This window comes from Mirounga leonina, unplaced genomic scaffold (genome assembly GCF_011800145.1).
Source record: "Mirounga leonina isolate KUSES-001 unplaced genomic scaffold, KU_Mleo_1.0 Mir_239, whole genome shotgun sequence".
NCBI classification, from domain to species: Eukaryota; Metazoa; Chordata; class Mammalia; order Carnivora; family Phocidae; genus Mirounga; species Mirounga leonina.
In genome coordinates this window covers 2,253,386-2,260,944 of record NW_023270624.1, presented here as the reverse complement: position 1 = coordinate 2,260,944, position 7,559 = coordinate 2,253,386, and the positions used below count along the sequence as shown (strand labels likewise).

Here is a 7,559-nt window from a genome sequence, read left to right as displayed (position 1 = left end):
ATGATCCCGGGGTCCCGGGATCGAGTCCCGCATCGGGCTCCCTGCTCGGCGGGGAGTCTGCTTCTCCCTCTGACCCTCCCCCATCTCATGTGCTCTCTCTCTCATTCTCTCTTGCAAATAAAAAAAAAAAAAAGTGATTTAAGGGCGTCTGGGGGGCTCAGTCAGTTACGCGTCTGTCTTTGGCTGGGGTCGTGATCTCGGGGTCCCGGGATCGAGCCCCGCGTCGGGCTCCCTGCTCTGCGGGAAGCCTGCTTCTCCTTCCTCCCGTTCCTGCTCTCTCTCGCTGTCTCTGTCGTGTCCCTCTCTCAAATAAATAGATAAAATCTTCTAAAAAATAAATAAATGATTGAAAAGATTTTTTCCACGAAGTTGGCAGTTTTATTTTGTAAGTTCTAGAAGTAACTTCTCCAGTGAGTCAGCGGGAAACGGAGTTAAAGCGTCTAAGTAGACGGATCTTGTGGACAGTAATCCCTGTCTTCTGTCACATTCCTTTTTGTTATTAAGGTAGCCAGGAAAATTACATACAGAAATCAGGAACAATGTATTTATTTGTTCTCTGCTAGTAACTTTAATTTTTTAAAACTGGAATGTCACTGTAATGACCCCGCTTGACCCACCATCCTCTAACCTAGCCTGAATTCTCCCAGCCTTTCCCGTCCAGCACTGCTGCAGTATCTGTCATCCTTACACCTTGTCCTGCGGGTCCTTCTCCCTGTGCATTCAGTCATGAGCAATGCTGAGCTGCCTCTAGCTGTCACATATTTTTGTTGCATTGGGTGGGATAACATCATGAACACACGTACTTTGCAGACTACTCTTAGATCACATCCTGAAGTTCACCAGCCTCCCTGATACCCCCACCTGCATTTCCTAGGGTTAACTCCCACTGAGACCGAATGTAATATCGTTGATTGACTGTAATTTCTCCAGCAGTTTTTGTTTTGTTTTGTTTGTTTGCTGGATTTGGATAATGTTTCAAGTAGGAGGAGTTTGGGAGCAGTGCACACTGGCTTGTTTTACGGAGGCCAGCACAGACATGATGAATTAAAACTTTTTTCTAGAACAGCACTCCAGCAGACTTACTGCAATGATAGAAATGTCCTGTGTCAGCTCTGAGCAATATGGTAGCCACTAGCCACATGTGGCTGTAGAGCACCTGAAGTGGAGCTAGTATTATTAAGGAACGGCATTTTAAAATTTAATTCTAGGAGGGGCACCTGGGTGGCTCAGTTCGTTGGGCGGCTGCCTTCGGCTCAGGTCATGATCCAGGGTCCTGGGATCGAGTCCTGCATCGGGCTCCCTGCTCGGCAGGAAGTCTGCTCCCTCTGCTACTCTGCCTGCTGTTCTCCCTGCTTGTGCTCTCTCTCTCTGACAAATAAATAAATAAACTTAAAAAATAAAGGTGACATTTTAACTCATGATAGAAAGTTTAAAAAAAAATAATTCTAATTTAAATAGCAACCACATATGGCTAATGGATGGCATCATTAGTTCTAGAGCATGCCTTTCCCATATCTCTTCCAGACACATACTCAGCTTTCACATCTTCAATACAAAACAAAGGTCTCTCCATTGTCATTTGTCTCCACTCCTCTCCCATTTACTTCTGCAGTCTAGCTTCTGCTTCTGTCAGTCCACAGAAATTGCAGACATAAGGTCATCATCCATGCTCTGAATATCACCAAATCACTGACATCTGATACTAGGTTATTTATTCTCTCTCATCCTTCTTTAGCTTCCGAGTCACCCTTGTCCTGGGTTTCCCCTTACTTCTCTGGCCTGTTGATTTATTCCTTCACATATTATGTCTTCACTGAGTGTCTACTATGTGCCAGGATTTTAGGTAATGAGGAAAAAGACACCTATTCCAGTTTGCATGTAGCTTATAGTCTGTGGTACTCATTTTATAAATCGGTGACAGTCAAACTAATTGGACCACAACCCAAAAATATGTTTTACCTTGTAACCCAATATACGTATATTTGTGTAAATATAACAAAAGTTTCAGGAAACAATCTTTACTCAAATTACATGCAAAGTATATTAATATTTTCTATACTCTTTTTTTTCTTTTTTTCTTTTCTTTTTTTTAATGCTGGTGGAGATCTATGTCACTGATTTCATGACCCACTCATGTTTGAAAACCTTACCCTGCATGCCAGGACTTTTCAGGCTCTGATGCTAGTCTATGACCATCTCATGCATCATGCAGCCTGCTTTCTCTGAGACCCCTTGCATGGCCCCTACCCATGGCTACTATTCCTTTCTTGGAACACTATCTCCACCCAGACTCCCCACAGATCACATTCTGAGATCCCGCAGCTTCTACGACCACTGGCCTTTGCAAGGGTTACCTCTCACTGAGTACAAATATTATTTCATCCCCTTTCCCAAATCCTGCTTCTGTATTTTGTTGCTGAATGGTTCTACCATCCACCCATTTACCTAGGGAGAAAGATAGAAGACATCCTAAATGAATCCACCTGTCTTCACTCTGCAGTACATTAAGTATCATTAGAGATCCCTCCTCTCCATTTGATTGCCATTGCTTCAGTTTAGACCTTCCCCACCTCCATTGTAGATAATGTACCTCAAGAATCTTCTTAAGATTAACTCTGTCCAATAGAACTTTCAACAGTGATAGAAATTTCTGTATCTGCACTGTCTAGTACGGTGTTCACTAGCCATGTGTAGGACTCTGGAAACTTTAAAATGTGGCTAGTGCAACTGAACTAAAATTTTAGCTCAGTCAGTGGAGCATGCAACTCTTAATCTCAGGGTTGTGAGTTCAAGCCCCATGTTGGGTGTAGAGATTACTTAAAAATAAAATCTTTAAAAATCACTAAGTAAGTAGCCGTATGTGGCTAGTGGCTAATGTATTGGATAGCACAGGTCTACGTGATCTCCCTGCCCACAAGTGTGCCCCCTTCCAGTCCCTGATGCAGATAAACAATCAACCCTTGTAGATTAAGTTACTGAATGAAATGTAAAAATATGAAAGCCACATAAAGATGTCAGTAACACCATCAGTTTCTAGATAGTATCACAAGTCAACTCTTTATCAGTGAAGTAAAATTTTCTCAAGCTTTTGTTTTTATTTTTTTTTAGAAACAGAGACTGTGAGTGGGGGTGGTGGGGGTGGGGAGGGGCAAAGGGAGAGGGAGAGAATCTTAAGCAGACTCCACACCCAGTGTGGAGCCTGATGCAGGGCTCAGCCTCACTATCCTGAGATCATGACCTGAGCTGAAATCAAGAGTAGGACGCTTAACTGACAGCCACCCAGGCACCCCATCAGGCTTTCATTGGTAACTTTTATTTTTTTAATTTCTTCACAGAAATACTCTAAATTACCTTCATCTTTAAAAACTTTTTTTGTGGTTAACTACCTTTCTATGTTCTTTGATTTTTTTCTCCACCTTGAGTTAAAGGTGTGATACATACCACCATCTCCTAATGAAACATAATAGTTTACTAATGTAGAGTGACAGAAGGCAGATCAGTGGTTGCCTAGCGGAGAGAAACGAGGGGGTATAAGCTGGTACACAGAAACTTGTGGGTAGTGGATGTGTTCTCTATCTTGATTGTAGTGAGAATATGATTTGTATATACATGTCAGGACTTTTCAAATTGTACATTTCACAGCGCAGAGTACTAACCACTGTAGGATCACCGTGAGCTACCAGGCACCTGTTCAAATTGTACATTTCAGTATGTGAGATTTTGTGTCTATTATATTCCAATAAAGCTTTTTTAAAAAATTTGGTTGGAAACTTGCTCTGAGAAATACATAATGTAAAATTTGCTAATAAATGTTAATTAAAGGGACAGCCTATATTACTAAAATCCCTGAATTATATGTACCCTTGTTAAACCTGCTGAGTTTTTGAGAAATAATTTTTCCCTTAGCTTGTCATCTCATTAAATAATAAAAACAGCCACCACACATGCAGTGTTAACCCTCTACCAGGTACTGTTCTGAGTGGGTTTATATCCTTGTTCCTCATGACAACTAACTGAAGTATATTGTACCTTCTTTTAAAAAAAAAAAAAAAAGATTTTATTTATTTATTTGATGGAGACACAGCGAGAGAGGGAGCGCAAGCAGGGGTAGTGGGAGAGGGAGAAGCAGACTTCCCACCAAGCAGGGAGCCCGATGTGGGGCTCGATCCCAGGACCCCGGGATCATGACCTGAGCCGAAGGCAGACGCTTAACGACTGAGCCACCCAGGCGCCCCTGTACCTCCATTTTTAAATTGAGAAAATATAAGGACTAGAGGTTAAATAACTTGCCCAAGATCATACTGCTGGTAAGTCATGGCACCAGTCTTTTGAGCTCAGACAGTCCAGGCCCTTAGGCACAATAATATACTGCCTCAATTAAGCTTTACACAGAAAAGTATTTAACATTATTTAAAATACTTTTAGGGGAGCCTGGGTGGCTCAGTCAGTTAAGCATCTGCCTTCGGCTCAGGTCATGATCCCAGGGTCCTGGGATCAAGCCCCACGTCGGGCTCCCCACTCAGCGGGGAGCCTGCTTCTCCCTCTCCCTCTGCTGCTCCCCCTGCTTGTGCTTTCTCTCTCTGTCTCTGTCAGATAAATAAATAAAATCTTAAAAAATAATAAAATATTTTTAGTAACACATGTTAAGTTTAAATGTACCTACTTAAATTTTAAATGCCTCAAAATCTGTGAAAGGAACCGAAATCAAAGGATTTTCTAAAGATGCTACAAGTTTGCGTGTGATATTAGTATTATTTACACGACTGCAAGTGGTTTCAGTCATAAAACCTGATTTTATCCTTATCATGTATTTTCCTTTAATTTCCCCTAAAAGTTATGCCTCATAATTTTAAGCTCATTTTCCAAACCTTATTTTGTGAACCAGTGATTCCTACATATGAGTTTTGAATATAATTTTTATCTGACATAACTTTTTTAATTTATTTAAATTCAATTTAACATATACTGTATTAATAGTTTCAAGGGTAGAATTTAGTGATTCATCAATTGCATATAACACCCAGTGCTCATTACCTCAAGTGCCCTCCATAATGCCCATCACCCAGTTACCCCTTCCCCCCCACCACCACCCTCCAGCAACCCTGTTTGTTTCCTAGAGTTCAGCATCTCTTATGGTTTGCCTCCCTATTTTTGTCTTATTTTTCCTTCCCTTCCCCTATGTTCATCTGTTTTGTTTCTTAAATTTCACATGAGTGAAATCATATGCTATTTGTCTTTCTCGGACTGCCTTATCTCGCTTAGCATAATACCCTCTAGTTCCATCCATGTTGTTGCAAATGGCAAGATTTCATTCCTTTTTGATGGCTAAGTAATATTCCACTATGTATATAGACCACATCTTTATCCATTCATCTGTCGATGGACATCTGGGCCCATATTTTAGCTACAGTCGACACTGCTGCTATAAATATTGGGGTGCATGTGCCCCCTTGAAACACTATGTATCCTTTGGATAAATACCTAGTAGTGCAATTGCTTGGCCATAGGGTAGCTCTATTTTTAACTTTTAAAGAACCTCCATACCATTTTCCAGAGTGGCTGCACCAGTTTGCATTCCCACCAACAGTGTAAGAGGGTTCCCCTTTCTCCACATCCTCATCAACATCTGTTATTTGCTGAATTGTTAATTTTAGCCATTCTGGCTGGTGTGAGGTGGTATCATTGTGGTTTAGATTTGTATTTCCCTAATGCTGAGTGATGTTGAGCATTTTTTCATGTGTTTGGCATAACTTTAAAAAAAAATAAAAGCATTAAGGACTAAGAAATTTCAGGGGGTGAGAAAAAAAAAAGACTAAGAAATTTCATCACTAAGGACTAAGACATCATTAAAGATTAGGAAAAAGCTTGTATTTTAAACGTAGGTGATCTTTATCCCTCAACAAATATTCTAGTTTTGTGCTGCACCAAGTTTATCCAGTTCATCTGTATCTAGTTTACTAGAGCTTTCCACAATTAGTTTACCTACATAAATGTAAAAATAAGTAGCAGTCTTTGATTGAATCAGTGCCCGAGACTTTAAGTTGGCTGCAGAATTTAAGCTGCACAACTTCCAATCATTTCCTATTAAGAGTGCTGTTTCTATTTTTCAATTTTGTATTTAAATTCTAGTTAGCTAAAATAGACTGTAATACTGGTTTCAGGAGTAGAATTCAGTGGTTCGTCACTTACATATAAACACCAAGTACTCAACACAAGGGCCCTCCTTAATACCCATCATTCATTTAGTCCATCCCCAGCCCCCCTCCACTCCATCAACCCTCAGTTTGTTCTATATAGTTAAGACTTTCTGGGCGCCTGGGTGGCTCAGTTGGTTAAGCGACTGCCTTCGGCTCAGGTCATGATCCTGGAGTCCCTGGATCGAGTCCCGCATCGGGCTCCCTGCTCGGCAGGGAGTCTGCTTCTCCCTCTCCCACTCCCTGTTTGTGTTCCCTCTCTCGCTGTGTCTTTCTCTGTCAAATAAATAAATAAAATCTTTAAAAAAAAAAAAAAACAACTCTCCTATGGTTTGCATCCCTCTGAGTGCTGTTTAAATTAAAAGACATTTAGTCTCTACTACCCAAAGCAAACTACACATTTAAAGCAATCCCTCTCAAAATACTACCAGCATTTTTCACAAAGCTAGCACAAACAATCCTAAAATTTGTATGAAACCAGAAAACACCCCAAATACCAAAGCAATCTTGAAAAAGGAAAGCAAAGCTGAATGCATGGCCATTCCAGACTTCAAGCTATATTATAAAGCTGTAGTCGTCAAGAAATTATAGTACTAGCACAAAAACACACACATAGATCAATGCAACAGAATAGAAAACCCAGAAATGGACCCACAACTGTATGGTCAACTAATCTTAGACAAAGCAGAAAACAATATCCAATGGAAAAAAGACAACCTCTTCAACAAATGGTGTTGGGAAAACTGGACCACTTTCTTACACAAAAATAAATCCAAAATGGATGAAAGATTTAAATGAGGAAACATCAGAATCCTAGAGGAGAACATAGGCAGCAATCTCTTTGACCTGAGCCATAGCAACTTCTTACTATTTTTTAAGATTTTATTTATTTGAGAGAGAGAAACAGAGATAGAGAGAGCACAAGCAGGGAAGAGAACGAGAAGCAGGTTTTCTGCGAGCAGGGAGCCCGATGTGGGGCTCGATCCCAGGACCCTGAGATCATGACCTGAGCCAAAGGCAGACGCTTAATTGAGCCACCCAGGCACCCCCACAACTTCTTACTAGACATGTCTCTGGAGGCAAGGGAAACAAAAGCAAAAATGGACTATCAGGACTTCACCAAGATAAAAAGCTTCTGCACAGTGAAGGAAACAGTAAAGAAACAAATGACATATCTGATAAAGCGTTAGGATCCAAAATCTAGAAAGAACTTAACAAACTCAATACCCCAAAACCAAATAATCCAGTTAAGAAATGGGCAGAAGACATGACTAGACATTTTTCCAAAGACATCCAGATGGCTAACAGGCACATGAGAAGATGCTCAACAACACTAATCATCAGGGAAATACAAATCAAAAGCAT

General features: G+C 40.6%; 1 long non-coding RNA gene across 1 annotated transcript in view; it reads left to right on the top strand.

Moving 5' to 3' along the window:
* Positions 1-7,219, top strand: part of LOC118026541 — an 8,219-nt gene extending 1,000 nt beyond the window's left edge. Inside the window, exon 3 of the long non-coding RNA XR_004683607.1 lies at positions 7,193-7,219. This is a non-coding gene — a long non-coding RNA (uncharacterized LOC118026541). The remainder of the gene's footprint in view (positions 1-7,192) is intronic.
* The last annotated feature ends 340 nt before the right edge of the window (positions 7,220-7,559 follow it).